The 19529-nt window shown below is 44.0% G+C and overlaps 4 non-coding genes across 4 annotated transcripts; 3 read left to right on the forward strand and 1 right to left on the reverse strand.

The window, feature by feature from the left end:
* Positions 1 to 1720: 1720 nt before the first annotated feature.
* trnak-cuu (transfer RNA lysine (anticodon CUU)) lies at positions 1721 to 1793 on the forward strand. Its single transcript has one exon. It is a non-coding gene; the product is annotated as a tRNA-Lys (tRNA).
* Positions 1794 to 1871: 78 nt separating this feature from the next.
* On the forward strand, positions 1872 to 1954 carry trnal-cag (transfer RNA leucine (anticodon CAG)). Its single transcript has one exon. It is a non-coding gene; the product is annotated as a tRNA-Leu (tRNA).
* Positions 1955 to 13910: 11956 nt separating this feature from the next.
* Positions 13911 to 13993, reverse strand: trnal-cag (transfer RNA leucine (anticodon CAG)). Its single transcript has one exon. It is a non-coding gene; the product is annotated as a tRNA-Leu (tRNA).
* Positions 13994 to 15862: 1869 nt separating this feature from the next.
* Positions 15863 to 15935, forward strand: trnav-uac (transfer RNA valine (anticodon UAC)). Its single transcript has one exon. It is a non-coding gene; the product is annotated as a tRNA-Val (tRNA).
* The last annotated feature ends 3594 nt before the right edge of the window (positions 15936 to 19529 follow it).

The raw sequence follows: 19529 nt of genomic DNA on the forward strand, positions 1-19529 counted from the left end.
GCAGGTGGACACGGAGTGAGATAAACACAGGGCAGAGAGGCAGACAGTATCCGGAAACATCGGGAAGTGGACCAGAGGAATAGATTGAGCGCTTTGTTATCAGAAAAATGTCTGAACCTCCACGGTCAATGAAAGGGCTTTTGTTGTTCGGTTTCCCATTGAACCGGATAATTCGGGAGAACTTGGTCGATGTTTGGTTCGCTTCCCTTGACCCCACCAGCGGAAAAGGTTTGTCGATCCCACCCGACAACTCGTTTCAAAAACCACTCTGTCCAAAGCAAATGTATCCTTCCAGATTAAAAGGGAATAAAACTTGAAAACAGCGTCACTGTGGATCAGTTTTCTCTCACTCAAAGTAAACTGTTTAATGAAGTAAAAGATGCACCTTCCAAAGAATCAGGGAACAGCCACTGTCTCCCTTTTTGGCAGGAGAAGAAAATCGATGCGGATGTTCATGGAGACCAAGTTCCAACATAATGTTCCTGCCTGGAATCGAACTGGGGACTTTTTGTGTACAAAGCAGACGTGATAACCGCTACACTACGGAAATGGATAATATTTCACTAAACAATGGGCAACTGAATGGTGTTCTCTCTCTGCTCGCAGTTGGAATGTGTTGTTTCAAGTGCAGCAAGAGAAACAGACAGTGGCTGTTCCCCCTTTGCTTTAAAAACTCTCAGGGTGGTGGGTTTGAGCCCACGTTGGGCGAGTACCGTTTTAAACTTTTATGCTGCTTCCACCGGTGAGCCCCAGCTCTGACACTTCCCCCACCCGCCTCTGTCTCACCGCGCACGATGGGGCCGCGCCCGGGCTGAATCTCTCCAATGAGGTTTCCGCCCCTGTCGCAGCATGAAATGGTCCTTGTCAAAGTCACAAATGATACCGGATGTGACGACCACCATGATAAACTATCCCTCCTCATCCTTCTCAAATACAATATCTCACCGTGCTGTTATGCTGTTAGACTGGTTTCCTCTCTCTGCTCTTATTTGGAATGTGTTGCTTTTCCGTCTGACAACACTTAGTATCATCGTATTATGTTAGTCCACAAGAGGAGATCATTCGGCCCGTCGTGCCTGTGCCGGGTCAAACGCACATTTTCGTTCAAAATTCGTTCAGGAATAGATTGAGTGCTTTGTTATCAGAAAATTGCCTGAACCCCGACAGTCTACAGCTTTCCACCTCAATATCAACCACACGGCCTATTTTTGTGTCACCCGCAAATTTCTTCATCATGCCCCCTCCGTTTAAGTCCGAATCGTTAATGTGTACCACAAAAAGCAAAGGACCAAGTACCGAGCCCTGCGGCACCCCACTGGAAACAGCCTTCCAGCCGCAAAAACACCCATCGACCATTACCCTTTGCTTCCTGCCACTGAGCTAATTTTGGATCCAACAAGCCACATTCCCTTGGATCCCATGGGCCTTTAATTTTTCGACCAATCTGCCATTTGGGAATTTTTCAAAAGCCTTGCTAAAATCCATGTAGACGACATCAATTGCACTACCCTCATCGATCCTCCTTGTCACCTCCTCGAAAAATTCAATCAGGTTAGTCAGACACGAACTCCCCTGAACAAATCCATGCTGACTGTCCTTGATGAGTCCGTGCCTTTCGAAGTGACAGTTTATCCGAGCCCTCAGAAATTATTCCAATAATTTGAAATGGAGTCTTTCTCCTGGTTGCTGCAATAACAGACAAGGCGCTTAAAGTAACCATGCCCGGCTAGCTCAGTCGGTAGAGCATGAGATTCTTAATCTCAGGGTCGTGGGTTCAAGCCCCACGTTGGGCGAGTGCGATTTTCAACTTTTATGCTCAATTCACTGACCAACAGTGCAGAAATAATGCAGAATGGAACACGCATTCGGTAGTCAGGATGGCCGAGCGGTCGAAGGCGCTGCGTTCAGGTCACAGTCTCTTCTGGAGGCGTGGGTTCGAATCCCACTTCTGACATTGCTTACTTTTACTAAGACGTGAAAATATTTTATTGGTGGATTGGGCTGCAGCTGATTTTTCGACCAAGTTGAGTTGCTCCTCCCACAAAAGCAACTGGCTTTGTGATGGAAATGTGACTTGAGAAGTTTCAAACGGTGAAATGTTTGACATATTAATGACCTGGACAAAGAAATAGAACAGCAGTGGGAAACATTTAAAACGGTGATCAATAGAGTCCAGGAGAAATATATCCCACTGAAAAGCAAGAACAAACTGGCCAGAAATGACACACCAGGGATGAATAAAGAAATCAGGGTAAAATTGAAACTAAAGAAAAAGGCACACACTGGACAATAAAGGAGAGAGGGGAATGTGAAAAGACTGGGAAAGAAGTCTAAAGAACTATTAGAAAGGCAAAAAGGAATATAAAAAAAGCAAAGTATTCGAGACACATCAACAGCCCAAGAAAATTTAGGATAGGAATAGGGTCACTTAGCGATACACACGACAAACTCACAGGCAATGACAGCGAAATGGCAGAAATATTAAATAATCACTTTGCTTCAGTATTTACCAGGGAGACTGTCGGCATGGCAGTAGAAGTAGAGATCAAAAAATATGTAAAGACATTTAAGATGGAAAGCGGGGAGATAATTGATAAACTAATCAAACTCAGAGAGGAAATTTCCTGTTCGGAGCCTCACCAGAGTTTCAAACCGCTCAGCCACGCTAATTTCCGTATTACTGTTCAGGAGCTCATTTCACAGGGACACGATTACTGCGCTCCATTTAGGGAGGCTCAGTGAAAGGCGGAAATTGATCTATTAATCGAATCATAGAATAAGACAGCGCTATTCGGATACCATTCGGCCCATCGTGCCTGTGCCTGCTCTCTGAAAGAGCTGTCCAGTTCGTCCCACTCGCCTGCTGTTTCCCCATAGCCCTGAAAATGTTTCCATCCAAGCGTTTATCCAATTCACTTTTGAAAACTGTGAGTTAAGAAAAACAATATTGAAAGGGGTGATGGGGTCTCTGCAGCGTCGATGTAGAGTGTGTGATGATTGAAGTTATCAAGATGGTTGCTTTACACATGGTATGTTGTGCAATCATCCTGAAATATCTTCAATATCCAATACAAATTAAATTGCAAACCTGACGGACAAACACTGGAAAACAAGTCACGAGTGAACGCAAATCATCTGGGACCCGTTTTCAGCCTCACGGCACTTTAAATGAAGTGAAATAACTTTGCATTGAAAATATTTGGAACTTGCATCTGTGCCTTCATCTGTTCCATTTGTAAAAGTTGCTGGCGTCTGAAGATGTGCACGCCTCTGCTCCCTCCATTGAACAAGAAAGGAGCCGTTTGACGTTGACGGGACCTGTTGCTTATGAGCTCATCCTTTACATTGAGTGGGTTCGCGTTTTTTAAACGGCGTCAGCTTTAGCCCAGCGGTAAACTTCACAACAAACAAGTTCATCACCGTCTCACCGCGGGCACTGACTGACATGTTTATTGTTATTTCTTTCAGACCAAAATGAATAGTGACCGTGATTTTAAATTTGCACGAAGTGATTTTTAGATAGTCGCCTTTCAATGTTTCAAAGGTGACTCCTAATTTATGATTGTCCGGCGATTTCACCAGCCGTGTTGAAAACAAAACATGTCTCTGCTTTTCGCGTCTTTTTTCGAAAGGCAAAATATATATTTCCCGTGGCCTCTGAAGGATGGACAAGTACATTTCAGAAAGCTGAAGCAAGTTCACCGAGGTGACCACGTTAAAGGCAATGAAATAGAATCATAGAATCATAGAAGTTACAACATGGAAACAGGCCCTTCGGCCCAACATGTCCATGTCGCCCAGTTTATACCACTAAGCTAGTCCCAATTGCCTGCACTTGGCCCATATCCCTCGATACCCATCTTACCCATGTAACTGTCCAAATGCTTTGTAAAAGACAAAATTGTACCCGCCTCTACTACTGCCTCTGGCAGCTCGTTCCAGACACTCACCACCCTTTGAGTGAAAAAATTGCCCCTCTGGATCCTTTTGTATCTCTCCCCTCTCACCTTAAATCTGTGCCCCCTCGTTATAGGCTCCCCTACCTTTGGGAAAAGATTTTGACTATCGACCTTATCTATGCCCCTCATTATTTTATAGACTTCTATAAGATCAACCCTTAACCTCCTACTCTCCAGGGAAAAAAGTCCCAGTCTGTCTAACCTCTCCCTGTAAGTCAAACCATCAAGTCGCGGTAGCATCCTAGTAAATCTTTTCTGCACTCTTTCTAGTTTAATAATATCCTTTCTATAATAGGGTGACCAGAACTGTACACAGTACTCCAAGTGTGGCCTCACAATGCCCTGTGCAACTTCAACAAGACATCCCAACTCCTGCATTCAATGTTCTGACCAATGAAACCAAGCATGCTGAATGCCTTCTTCACCACCCTATCCACCTGTGACTCCACTTTCAAGGAGCTGTGAATCTGTACTCCTAGATCTCTTTGTTCTATAACTCTCCCCAACGCCCTACCATTAACGGAGTAGGTCCTGGCCCGATTCGATCTACCAAAATGCATCACCTCACATTTATCTAAATTAAACTCCATCTGCCATTCATCGGCCCACTGGCCCAATTTATCAAGATCCCGTTGCAATCCTAGATAACCTTCTTCACTGTCCACAATGCCACCAATCTTGGTGTCATCTGCAAACTTACTAACCATGCCTCCTAAATTCTCATCCAAATCATTAATATAAATAACAAATAACAGCGGACCCAGCACCGATCCCTGAGGCACACCGCTGGACACAGGCATCCAGTTTGAAAAACAAACCTCGACAACCACCCTCTGTCTTCTGTCGTCAAGCCAATTTTGTATCCAATTGGCTACCTCACCTTGGATCCCATGAGATTTAACCTTATGTAACAACCTACCATGCGGTACCTTGTCAAATGCTTTGCTGAAGTCCATGTAGACCACGTCTACTGCACAGCCCTCATCTATCTTCTTGGTTACCCCTTCAAAAAACTCAATCAAATTCGTGAGACATGATTTTCCTCTCACAAAACCATGCTGACTGTTCCTAATTAGTCCCTGCCTCTCCAAATGCCTGTAGATCCTGTCCCTCAGAATACCCTCTAACAACTTACCCACTACAGATGTCAGGCTCACTGGTCTGTAGTTCCCAGGCTTTTCCCTGCCGCCCTTCTTAAACAAAGGCACAACATTTGCTACCCTCCAATCTTCAGGCACCTCACCTGTAGCGGTGGATGATTCAAATATCTCTGCTAGGGGACCCGCAATTTCCTCCCTAACCTCCCATAACGTCCTGGGATACATTTCATCAGGTCCCGGAGATTTATCTACCTTGATGCGCGTTAAGACTTCCAGCACCTCCCTCTCTGTAATATGTACACTCCTCAAGACATCACTATTTATTTCCCCAAGTTCCCTAACATCCATGCCTTTCTCATATATATGTTTTCAGATATATATGCAAGTCGTTGCTGTCTGTTTCTGTGGTTCTCTTTCTTCTGTGCGTCCATCTGCAGGTCGATTTTGAATCAATACCAGTGTTCGTGTCAGTTTGTTGCATGAAATAAATGAGGGTATCAGGCGCTCCCCTCCCTGGCACTGGGTCGGTCCTGAGTCAGGTTTTAGGCCAAACACCTGTTGCTTTTCTGTGAAAAAGCAATTAAAACCTTCATTCGGGAATTATCCAGTCTCATGTGAGCGGTGAAAGAAACTGTGACCCCGATGTGATGTGAACACCCAGACTTTTGATCTGGAGTCAGACCTTTGCGCCACGCACTCTGCAGACAGGATCCAGGATGTTATTAGAAACATGAATGTTTCTCAAACACCGTTTCATTTATCCCACCTTGGTTGAATAGATCGGGCTTATCAAATTTCCGCCAGGTCCCACCGGGTGTGGGACAGTATTGGAAGCAGCCTTCACCCCCAATATCACGGGTCTTTCATCGCCTGCTCTCAGCGGGCTGAAAGTTATGGACTTTGTTCACATTTAATCAGCAGTGTGAATCGTTAAATATTTACTCATTTTTAATCGGAACAAGTTTTCCGCCCGGTTTCGAACTGGGGACCTTTCGCGTGTTCGGCGAACGTGATAACCACGACACGACGGAAACCTGAAGCATGCAGTCCCGTGTTCGGGACATAACGCCTCAGCCAAGCTGATTTCACAGGGATACATTTCCTGCGCTGTATTTCGGAAGGCTGCAGAGAAGGATCGGTGGCGATGGTCAGGCAGGGAATCCCAGAGCATCGCGCCCACACAAACATTTCACTGTTTTTCATGTGCCTGATATCCGACCGCAGTTTGAACTATAGCGAATCCGGCATGCTCAGACGACATTGTTCACAGAGTGTTTTCTTGTCGCCAAATCACACATTCGAAAACTTGAAACGAGATTGGAGCCATTTAAAGTGCTCCCAGTTACTGCAGATCAGGAATTAAAACCTTGCACCGGCTTCAGGGCGATCAGAATGAGGCAATGAATCCGAAAGTGGGAAGAGAAAGGTGCAACTTTCGTCCATGGGTGGGCTCAAACCACCAAAGCTTTTAGTTAATAACCGAACGCGCTAACCGATTGCGCCACAGAGACCACACAATGCATGTGTTTGCAAGATACACTAAAACAGCGTGTCACCTAGCCAAAGTTACAAGTTGCAGCCACAGAATGCAATTGACAACTATCAGTGTTACTTTTCCAGAAACAAAGGATGGGACATTGTTTGTGGAAACATGGAAACGATATGGTCTCGCTCACAGCATCGATATCACCCGACAACCAGCTCTCCTGCAACCGGCGCGCCCACCGGTGCTTTGTCTGTTACTCAGTCGCACTGTGGGAGAACCTTCGCAACACGGACTGCAGCGGTTCAAGAAGGCGGCTCACCACCACCTTCTCAAGGGCAATTCGGGATGGGCAATAAATGCCGGCCTCGCCAGCGACGCCCACATCCCATGAACAAATAAAGAAAAAGTATTCTAAGCGTCCTGACGCTGATGTCAGTTTTTGATCCCTGATCTGCAGTAACTGGGAGCGCTTTAAATGGCTCCGACCTCTTAATTTCATCCACAACATCAGAGTAACTGTTCCAGGGGGACATGCCGACTCAGCTGCGTCTTGGCCGCCTGTCTGGTCAGTCTTTTATTCGCCTCCAATTCCGTTTCCCAAAGCGTATCTACAGATTCACAAAGCTGTTTGTCATTTCGGTTCCTTTCGATTTGTCCAGCTCCCGACTGGCAATAATTTGCAATCCTGGTTGCCGCCTTGCATCGTGTCCAGTGATGGGTTATGTGGAGAGACTGGAGAAGCTGGGATTGTTCTCCTTCGAGCAAAATAAGGTTAAGGGGAGATTTAATGGAGGTATTCAAAATTATGAGGGGATTTTGATAGAATGGATGGGGAGAAGCTGTTTCCATTGGCAGGAGGGTCGATAACCAGAGGACACAGTCTGCATTTGTCGAGCGCCTTTAACGTAGTAAAACGTCACAAGGTGCTTCACGGGAGCGTTATTGAACAAAATTTGACACTAAGCCACATAAGGAGATATTGGGACAGGTGACCAAAAGCTTAGTCGAAGAGGTAGGTTTTAAGGTATGTGTTAAAGGAGAGAGAGGCGGAGAGGTTTAAGGAGGGAATTCCAGAGCTTAGGTAGCTGAAGGCACAGCCGCCAATGGTGGAGCGATTTAAATCGGGGATGCGCAAGAGGCCAGAATTGGAGGAGCACACAGATTTTTTACATTCGTTCATGGGATGTGGGTGTCGCTGGCAAGGCCAGAATTTATTGCCCAAACCTAATTGCCCTTGAGAAGGTGGTGGTGAGCCGTCTTCTTGAACCGATGCAGTCCGTGTGGTGAAGGTTCTCCCTCAGTGTTGTTAGGTAGGGAGTTCCAGGATCCAACGGCGATGAAGGAACGGCCGATATATTTCCAAGTCGGGATGGTGTGTGACTTGGAGGGGAACGTGCAGGTGGTGTTATTCCCATGTACTTGCTGCCTTTGTCCTTCTCGGTGGTTGAGGTCACGGGTTTGTGAGGTGCTGTGCAAGAAAGCAATCGAGTAACAAGTCGAGCAATGTATTCCGCTCAATCATTGATCATTCCATTCAGATCTTCTGCTTTTCAGCTGCACTTCCCCCCAAAAATTGCAAATAATCTTGCTCAGTATTTGTTTCGCTGGTTTAATATTTTGTTCTCCGGCTTTGCCAGATTAATATTTCATTTCAATTATCAATGACAGGGAGCAATGAACAATGAACTAGTGAGCAAAGTTTCGTTTATTATTAAAAAGCAGTGATTCCGAAATTATCCAGGCTGATATGAATGGTATAAGAAGTAGTGATTTCGACATGATTTAAATACGCAGCCTTCAGAATCCAGAGTCAGACGCGCTACCGTTTCACCACGAGGTCTACTGATGGCATAGATTATATATATATATATATATATATATATTATATATACTTATTATATACTTAAATATATATGTTTGATGCAGTGTTCCCTTGTTGTTGGGAATAGTTCATTGCACAAAAATAATTCAAGTCTGTGAGACATTTAATGTTTTTTTAATCGCCATTAATACGTTCTGTTGCACACTGAAGGAAATGCTAACTTGTTTGTCAAGTGACAATTAAAACGTCAATAAATCTTTGTGTTTTGTATGTCATGAACTTTTATCCCTTCCCGTTTTACATACTGTATTTTAGGAGTCTGCTTAAAAGTGTTTAGTGCTTATTATACCAGGAATCTGGTGTAGCCGTTGTTAAATTTAAAAAGGTTTGTCGCCCCTTTCATGCATGAACAAACTCGACCCTGGAGGTTTATGGGGAGCAAGTCCCAACAACATGCTTCCCTCCGAGGTCAAATCGGGGACTTTCTGCGTGTAACTGGTGAACATGATAACCGCTGCACTATGGAAATGAGAAACTTTTCGTTCTTAGCTCTGAAGGAAGTGTCTCGGGAAAACATGAACTGTTGACTCTCTTTACACTGACTCTTTTCACGAATATTTCATCGATCGAAACTCTCCAAGTCACAGGGAAAAAATGTCAAAGTCATTAAACTCCCGAATCAGCCCCAAAATCTATCAATCTCAGTTTTGAAATTTTCAATTGACCCCCAGCCTCAACTGCTTTTTGAGGGAGAGAGTTCCAGAATTCCACTCCCCTTTGTGTGAAGAAGTGCTTCCTGACATCAACCCTGAACGGCCCAGCTCTAATTTTAAGGTTATGCCCCCTTGTTCTGGACTCTCCCCACCAGAGGAAATAGTCTCTATCTGCCGTGTCAAATCCTTTAATAATCCAAACACCTCAATTAGATCACCCCTTAATATTCTGCACTCAAGGGAATGCAAGTCTGGTCTTTGCAACCTGTCCTCATAATTGCTTATCAAGGATAGCCAACAAAAAGGGTTTTACGAAGGCTGGCTCTTGAATGCATTGGATTTTGTCAACGGGCTCGTTGGTCTTGGGGTATGATTCTTGCTTCGGGGTTCTCTGTCCAAATATGTGAGAGGTCCCGGGTTCAAATCCTGGATGAGCCCTTATTTTACTCTTCAACTTCCAAAGACAGAAAAGTACCCAAATCACCCCACATGAGTGAAACAATTCCAATGTTTCATACTATTACCAAACACAACTGCCCAACGTGGTTCTGATGAAAGGTCATTGACCTGAAACATTAACTCGGTTTCTCTCTCCACAGATTCTGCCTGACCTGCTGAGGGTTTCCAGAATTTTCGATGTCATCAGAGTATCACTTCCCTCATCACCTAACTACACTCCTCCACTCGATGCAGCCTTGTGGTGCAAACAGGCTCCTTCGGCACAGCCAGGTGTTCTGCTTTCGGCATTAATCATAACTATAACTTTTGAACTTGTTCGTTAAAACATATGGCCTTGCCCATTGACCAGAGAGCAGAATGGTGTTTATCTCTCACCAGTGCAGCCCTTTCCCGCTGCGTCAGCTTGGAATGATACGCAGCATTCATACATATCTCACACCTCTCCTGCTTCCCTGTGACGCTGGTAAGACGAATAGCACACAATGCTGTCTGACACACATACACACCAGCTCTGAATGATTTAAAGGCCTTGTTATGATTGTCAGAGAATTGTTTATATCAAAAGGATAATTAAACTTATGAGTATTATGATATCAGCTCCGATCCAAGAGTTTCTGGACTTCAGAATCTACTCGTCTCTATATTAAACATATGCATGCATATAAAATGAAGCAAATCTGTCTTATGATTGTAGTTTCATTCTCCCAACAGAGATTTATACTTCCTTACTTAAGAGGCAAAAGGTAAAGGTTAATATTAATTCAATATAAAGACTAACTCTTTCCTTATAATACAGATACCCCAAACTAATATAACACCTCAAACTGATAGAGCTTCTCAAATTAAAACAGTACCTCAAACTAATACGGTACCTCAAGCAAATACAATACCTGAAACGGATAGAGAATCTGAAACTAATATAATACCTCAAGCTCATACATCATCTCAAACGAATAAAGTACCTCAAACTAATACAGTACCTCAATCAAATACAACACCTTAAACTAATACAGTACCTCAAACCGATACAGAACCTGAAACATAAATTAATACCTCAAACTAATACAGTACCTCAATCTAATTCAGTATCTCAAAGCAATAAAGTACCTCAAACAAATACAAAACTTAATCCAATACAGCACCTCAAACTGATGCAGAATCTGAAATTAATATTTTTTTTATTCGTTAATGGGATGTGGGTGTCGCTGGCGAGGCCGGTATTTATTGCCCATCCCTAATTACCTTTGAGAAGGTGGTGGTGAGCCGCCTTGTTGAACCGCTGCAATCCGTGTGACGAAGGCTCTCCCGCAGTGCTAATAAGTAACAGACAAAGCAGCGATTAGCGCGCCGGTTGCAGGAGAGCTGGTTGGCGGTGATATCGATGCTGTGAGCGAGATCAGACCGTTTCCATGTTTCCACAAACAATGTTCCTTCCTTTATTTCTGGAAAAGTAACACTGATAATGGACAACTACATTTCTGTGGCTGCAACATGAAACTTTGGCCAGGTGACACGCTGCTTTCGTGTATCTTGCAAGAAACCACACCGGTTGGTCTCTGTGGCGCAATCGGTTAGCGCGTTCGGCTGTTAACCGTAAAGGCTGATGTTTCGAGCAAGAAAACACTCAATGAACAATATCATCTGCGCATGCCATTCGCAATAGTTTAAACTGCGGTCGGATAACAGGTACATGAAAAAAACAGTGAAATGTTTGTGTCGGCGCGATGCTCTGAGATTCCCTGCCTGACCATTGCCACCTATCCTTCTCTGCAGCCTTCCTGAATACAGCGCAGTAAATGTATCCCTGTGAAATGAGCTCCTGGACAGTAATACGGAAATTAGTTTGGCTGAGGGGTTATATCCATATCACAGAGCTTGAAGCATCAGTTTTCCGTAGTGTTGTGGTTATCACGTTTGCCGAGAAAGCGAAAGGTCCCCGGTTCGAAACCGGGCGGGAGCGTTTTGAAACCTTGTCCCCATTAAAAATGATTAAATATTTAACGATTCACATTGCTGAATGATGTGAACAAAGTCCATATCTCCCAGCCCTGTTCATGCAGTCCGTTGGGAGCAGGCGATGAATGCCAGCGTGATATTGGGGGTGAAGGCTGCTTCCAAGACTGTCTCACACCCGGTGGGATCTGGCGGAGATTTGATAAGCCCGATCCATTCAACCAATGTATGAAACGGTGTTTGAGAAACATTCAAAAAATATAATAACATCCAGGATCCTGTCTTCAGAGTGCGAGGCGCAAAGGTCTGACTCCAGATTAAAAGGCTGCGTGTTCAAATCACATCGGGGTCACTGTTTCTTTCACCGCTCACATGAGACTGGATAATTCCCGAATGAAGGTTTTAATTGCTTTTTCACACAAAACGAAACATATGTTTGGTCTAAACCCCGACTCAGTACCTACCCAGTGGCAGGGAGGGGAGCGCCTGATAACCTCATTTATTTCATGCAACAAACTGACACGAACACTGGTATTGATTCAAAATCGACCTGCAGATGGACACACACAGAAAAAAGACAACCACAGAAACAGACAGCAACTATTTGCACACATATATATATATATATATATCGCCTTTAACGTGGTCAGACGATTTCAGCTCGGTGAACTTGCTTCAGCTTTCTGAAATGCACTCGTCCATCCTTCAGAGGTCACGGGAAATATATTTTTTGCCTTTCGAAAAAAGACGCGAAAGGTAAAGACATGTTTTGTTTTCAACACGGCTGGTGAAATGTCCGGACTATCATAAATTCGGGGTCACCTTTGAAAAATTTAAAGGAGACTACTTCAAAATCACTTAGTGCAAATTTAAAATCACGGTCACTATTTATATAGGACTGAAAGAAATAACAATAAACGTGTCAGTCAGCGCCCGCGGTGAGACGGTGATGAACTTGTTTGCTGCGAAGTTCACCGCTGGGCTAAAGCTGACGCCGTTCAAAAGACGCGAACCGACTCAATGTAAAGGATAAGCTCATAACCAACAGGTCCCGTCAACGTCAAACACCTCCTTTCTTGTTCAATAGAGCGAGCAGAGGCGTGTACATCATCAGACACCAGCAACTTTAAGAAATGGAACAGATAAAGGCACAGATGCAAGTTCCAAATCTTTTCAATGCAAAGTTATTTCACTTTACTTAAAGTGCGGTGAGGCTGAAAACGGGTCCCAGATGATTTGCGTTCACTCGTGACTTGTTTTCCAGTGTTTGTCCGTCAGGTTTGCAATTTAATTTGTATTGGATGTTGAAGATATTTCAGGATGATAGCACAACATACCATGTGTAAAGCAACCATCTTAATAACTTCAATCATCACACACTCCACATCGACGCTGCAGAGGCCCCAGCACCCCTTTCAATATTGTTTTTCTTAACTCACAGTTTTCAAAAGGGAATTGGATAAACGCTTGGATGGAAACTTTTTCAGGGCTATGGGGAAACAGCAGGCGAGTGGGACGAACTGGACAGCACTTTCAGAGACCTGGCACAGGCACGATGGGCCGAATGGCATTAGAATGGCGCTGTCCTATTCTATGATTCTATTAATAGATCAATTTCCGCCTTTCACTGAGCCTCCCTAAATGGAGCGCAGTAATCGTGTCCCTGTGAAACGAGCTCCTGAACAGTAATACGGAAATTAGCGTGACTGAACGGTTTGAAACTCTGGTTCGGCTCCGAACAGGAAATTTCCTCTCGAGCTTTGATTAGTTTATGAATTATCTCCCCCATTTCGATCTTGAATGTCATTATATATTTTTTGATCTCTTCTTCTCCTGTCATGCCCACAATATTAGTCTCCCTGGTAAATACTGAAGAAAAGTGATTATTTCATATTTCTGCCATTTCGCTGTCATTGCCAGTGAGTTTGTCGTGTGTATCCCTTAGTGGCCCTATTCCAATCCTAAATTTTCTTTGGCTGTTGATGTGTCTAGAATACTTTGCTTTTTTGATATTTCTTTTTGCCTTTCTAATAGTTCTTTGGACTTCTTTCCCAGTCTTTTCACATTCCCCTCTCTCCTTTATTGTCTCGTGTGGGCCTTTTTCTTTCGTTTCAATTTTGTCCTTATTTCTTGATTCAACCCTGGTGTGACATTTCTGGCTATTTTTTTCTTGCTCTGTCGTGGGATATATTTCTCCTGGACTCTATTGATCAGCGTTTTTATTGCTTCCCACTGCTGTTCTATTTCTTTCTCCAGGTCATTAATATGTCAACCATTTCACCATTTAAAACTTCTCAAGACACATATGCATGACAAAGCCAATTGCTTTTGTGGGAGGAGCAAATCAACTTGGCAGAAACATCAGCTGCTGCCCAATCCACAAATAAAATATTTCCACGTCTTGGTAAAAATATAGAATGTCAGAAGTGGGATTGGAACCCACGCCTCCAGAAGAGACTGCGACCTGAACGCAGCGCCGTCGGCCGCTCGGCCATTCTGACGACCGATAGCATGCTTTATTCTGCATTATTTCTGCACTGTTGGCCTGTGAAAGCAGCATGAAAGTTTAAAATGGCCCTCGCCTAACATTGGGCTCGAACCCACGATCCTGAGATTAAAAGTCTCATGTTCTACCGACTGAGCTCGCCGGGCCTGAGCACTGATAACCGCCTTATCTGTTCTTGCAGCAAGCAGGAGAAAGACTCCATGTCAAATGAGGGACAGGATAAACTGTCACTTCGAAAGGCACGGACCAATCAAGGGCAATCAGCATGGATTTGTTCAGGGGAGGTCGTGTCTCACGAACCTGATTGAATTTTTCGAGAAGGTGACAAAGAGGATCGATGAGGGTAGCGCAATTGATGTAGTCTGCATGGATTGTCGCAAGGCTTTTGAAAAAATCCCACATGGCAGATTAGTCGAAAAAGTAAAGGCCCATAGGATCCAAGGGAATGTGGCTTATTGGATCCAAAATTAGCTCAGTGGTCGAAAGCAAAGGGTAATGGTCAATGGGTGCTTTTGCGGCTGGAAGGCTGTTGCCAGTGTTTTGCCGCAGGGCTCGGTACTTGGTCATAAGAACATAAGAACATAAGAAATTGGAGCAGGAGTAGGCCAATCGGCCCCTCGAGCCTGCTCCGCCATTCAATAAGATCATGGCTGATCTGATCCCAACCACAAATCTAAAGAACACAAGAAGTCGGAGCAGGACCCGGCCACATAGCCCCTGGGCCCTCTCCGCCACCCACAGGGCATTGACCGATCCGAACTCAGCTTCATGTCCAATTTCCTGCCCGCTCCCCATAACCCCTAATTCCCTTTACTTCTAGGAAACTGTCTATTTCTGTTTTAAATTTATCTAATGATGTAGCTTCCACAGCTTCCTGGGGCAGCAAATTCCACAGACCTACCACCCTCTGAGTGAAGAAGTTTCTCCTCATCTCAGTTTTGAAAGAGCAGCCCCTTATTCTAAGATTATGCCCCCTAGTTCTAGTTTCACCCATCTTTGGGAACATCCTTACTGCATCCACCCGATCAAGACCCTTCACAATCTTATATGTTTCAATAAGATCGCCTCTCATTCTTCTGAACTCCAATGAGCAGAGTCCCAATCTACTCAACCTCTCCTCATATGCCCGCCCCCTCATCCCCGGGATTAACCTTTGCTTTTTGTGGTTTACATTAACGATTTGGACTTAAGCGTAGGGGGCATGATTGAGAAATTTGCGGGTGACACAAAAGTAGGCCGTGTGGTTGATAGCGAGGAGGAAAGCTGTAGACTGTGGGGGTTCAGGCAATGTTCTGATAAAAAAACCACTCAATCTGTCTCTGAACGAATTTTGAACGAATACGTGTGTTTTACCCGGCACAGGGACGAGGGGCCGAATGATCTCCTCCAGCGGACTAACATAATACAATGATACTAAGTGTTGTCAGACGGAAAAGCAACACATTCCAAATAAGAGCAGAGAGAGGAATCTAGTCTAACAGCGTAACAGCACGGTGAGATATTGTATTTGAGAAGGATGAGGAGGGATAGTTTATCATGGTGGTAGTCCCATAGGGTATAATTTGTGACTTTGATAAGGACCATTTCATGCTGCGACAGGGGTGGAAACCAAAATGGAGAGATTCAGCCCGGGCGCGGCCCCATCGTGCGCGGTGAGGCGGAGGGGGGCGGGTGGAAGCAGCATAAAAGTTTAAAACGGTACTCGCCCAACGTGGGGCTCAAACCCACTACCCTGCGAGTTTTTAAAGATAAGGGGGAGCAGCCACTGTCTGTGTCTCTTGCTGCAATGGAAACAACACATTCCAAGTACGAGCAGAGAGAGCACACCATTCAGCTGTCCATTGTGTTACCTACCATATCATCGGTTTCCGTAGTGTAGTGGTTATCACGTTTGTTTTACATGCGAAAGGTCCCCGGTTCGATCCCGAGCGGAAACATTATATTGGAACTTGGTCTCCACAAACAGACAGATCGATTTTCTTCTCCTGCCAAAAAGGGAGACAGTGGCTGCTCCCTTATTCTTTGTCAGCTGCATCTTTTACTTCATTGAACAGATAATTTTGAATGAGAGAAAACTGATCCACAGTGACGCTCTATTCAAGTTTTATCCCCTTTTAATCTGGAAGGATATATTGGCTTTGGACAGAGTGGCTTTTGAAAGCAGTTAGTCGGGTGGGATCGACAAAACTTTTCCGCTGGTGGGTGACAAGGGAACCGAACCAACCATCTCCCAAGCTCTCCCGAATTCTCCGGTTCAATGGGAAACCGGCCAACAAAAGCCCTTTCATTGACCGTGGAGGTTCAGACAATTTTCTGTTAACAAAGCGCTCAATCCATGTCTCTTGTCTATTTACCGATGTTTCCGGATACTGTCTGCATCTCTGCCCTGTGTTTATCTCACTATGTGTCCACCTGCAGGGTGGTTTTTGAACTAAGATGTGTGTTTGTCTTCTGTTCTTTACATTAAATAAATGAGGTCATCAGGTGCTTCCCTCCCTGACACTGGGGAACCAGAGGCAGACTTCAGAGCAGGGTTCTGTTCATTGTGAAGACGCAAAGAAAATTTGAATTGCAGAATTGTTCAAACCGGCTCTCAGTGAAAAAACTGTGACCCTGACGTGATTTGAACACATAACCTTCTTATCTGGAGTCAGACGCTCCACCGTTGCGCCACGAGGCCTGGGTGTTTCATTGGGTGTTTGTTTCTATCAATGTTTATCAAGCACCGCTTTAGAGCTCCGAGATTGGAGGAATGGGTTGGCTTTCAAATCCCCGCCCACTCCAACCGGATGTCAGGCAGCATCGGAAGTATCCTTCACTTGTCAGCAGCAGCATGGCGCTCGCTTCCATCGCCTGCTGTCATCGGACTGCAGCAAATCCAATTACATTCATCCTGCGCCCAGAATTATCACATCACAGGAAAAGGATGTGGGAAACTGCTCAAGATACATAACAGGAGGGGGTCTTCTGAAAAACACTTAGACTTTCGGTGTTTCGATTTCGATTAGAACTGCAAAAAAGAACGTGTGAAAAAAGAAACTATGGTGTGATGTTTATAAAAAAAGTGAATGTTTGTAAGCGGATTTCTCCCGTTACTGTTGCAACTATGGGTTGTTAATCCATCAACAATAACTTCCGCTTGATTTTAGCTCGAGTGGTTACAAAATAGCAAGTTTAATAGATTGACTTCCAAAAGAGTTGCACTACAGCTGCCTTCAACATTACATTCAACAGTATTATTATTATAATATAACTGTCTACAGATTACATTAATGACAAGCAATCAACACAACCTGACCTGTCTGCGAATCCAGGTATATCAGACATGATCTTTGCGGACTGCCTGTGGCAATGGACTTCTGATTGTCCCCTACTGAGAGCCCTAACATTTGACAAGGGAGCATGCCCTAACTTTATACAATTCGGCTGAATTGTTCCGTACGTAAGCACCACTGATCTTAAATCATGGTCGTAAACCATCCCACTTTTCTGACTCTCAGGAAGCACCAAGGATTGTTTCATGTCTTAGTGTTTATTTAGCCTTTCTCTGTCATCACGTTTTATGTGCTGATACTAGGTTCGCACAACCTGGAGTTCAGGTGTCCAGGACACCCAAGTTGCTCTGGACATCAATATTTAATAGTTTCTCACCATTTCAAAAATATTCTGTTTTTCTGATCTTCCTACCAAAGTGAATAACCTCACATTTCCCCACATTATACTCCATCTGTCACCTTCTTACGCACACATTAACCTGTCTATATCCCTTTGCAGACTCTTTGTTTCCTCCTCACAGCTTACTTTCCCATCTAGCTTTGAATCATTAGCAAACTTGGATATATCACACTCGATCCCTTCATCAAGTCTTTAAAGTCTTCCACAGGCATATAAAAATAAACGGTGAGTAAGCGGAGGGGTAAGACCGATTAGGGACCAAAAAGGAGATCTACGCATGAAGGCATGGCTGAGGTACTAAATGAGTATTTTGCATCTGTCTTTATCGAGGAAGAAAATACTGCCCAAATCACTGTAAAAGGGGAGGCAGTTGAGATACTGGATAGGGTGAAAATTGATCAAGAGGAGATACCAGAAAGGCTGGCTGTACTTAAATTCACCTGGTCCGAATGGGATGCATCCGAGGTTGCTGAGGGAAATAAGGGTTTAAATTGCAGAGGTCCTGGCCATAATCTTTCAATCCTCCTTAGATACAAGGTTTGGTGCCAGAGAACTGGAGAATTGCAGATGTTACACCCTTGTTCAAAAAAGGGTGTAAGGATAAACGCAGCAACTACTGGCCAGTCAGTTTAACCACGGTGGTGGGAAGCTTTTAGAAATGATAATCTGGGACAAAATTAATAGTCATTTGGACAAGTGTGGATTGATAATAGAAAGCCACTGTGGATTTGTTAGAGGCAAATCATGATTGAGTTTTGTGATGAGTTAACAGAGAGGGCTGATGAGGGCAATGTGGTTGATGTTGTGTATATGGCCTTTCAAAAGGCGTTTGATAAAGTGCCACAAAATTGGCTTGTCAAAAGGGGCGATAGTGGCTGCTTCCTTATTCTTTAAAAGCGCTTTCTTTTATTTCACTCAACAGATAACTTTGAGTGAGCGAAAACTGATCCACAGTGACGCTTATTTCAAGTTTATACCCTTTGAATCTGAAAGGATATATTGGCCTTGGAAGGAGTGCAGCACAGATTCACCAGATTGTTACCAGGGTGCAATGTGTTAAATTATGAGAAGATGTTATATAAACTAGACTTAAAGTCACACATGTCACACTGCAAAATGTTTTCATTTTTGATACATACATTAATGAGCTGGACTTGGGTATACAGGTTATAATTTCAAACTTTGCAGATGACACGAAACTCGGGAATTTAGTAAACTTTGTGGTGGATAGTATCAGACTTCAGGAGGACATAGACAGCCTGGTAAATGGAATTTATTAATAGAGGCATATCGTATAAAAGCAACAAAGTTATGCAAAACGTTTATAAAACACTGGTTAGGCTGCAGCTGGAGTATTGCGTTCAATTCTGGGCACCACACTTTAGGAAAGATGTCAAGGCCTTTGAGAGGGTGCAGAGGAGATTTACGAGAATGGGAACAGGGATGAGGGACTTCAATTAAGTGGCGAGAATGGAGCATCTGTGATTATCCCCTTAGAGCAGAGAAGGTGAAGGGGAGATTTGATCGAGGTGTTCAAAATTATGAAAGGTTTTGATAGAGCAAATAAGGAGAAACTGTTTCAAGTCTCTGAGATGATTCTATTAATTACCATTAATAAACCCACAACTTTCTGTTTCGCAATGAACGAAATGCTAACAAGTTTGCCGGGTGACTGTCGAAACTACGCTAACTTTTCTGACTTTCATCCCTTCTCATTTTACGCACTTTATTTTAGGAGTCTGCTTAAAAGTGTTCAGTGGTGATGAGACCAGGAATCTGATGCAGCCGTTATTGAATATGAAAGGATTGCTGCCCAATTCACACGAGAGAAAGCTCGCGCCTGGAAGTTTGTGAAG

This window comes from Heptranchias perlo, unplaced genomic scaffold (genome assembly GCF_035084215.1).
Source record: "Heptranchias perlo isolate sHepPer1 unplaced genomic scaffold, sHepPer1.hap1 HAP1_SCAFFOLD_129, whole genome shotgun sequence".
In the NCBI taxonomy this organism is placed as follows: Eukaryota; Metazoa; Chordata; class Chondrichthyes; order Hexanchiformes; family Hexanchidae; genus Heptranchias; species Heptranchias perlo.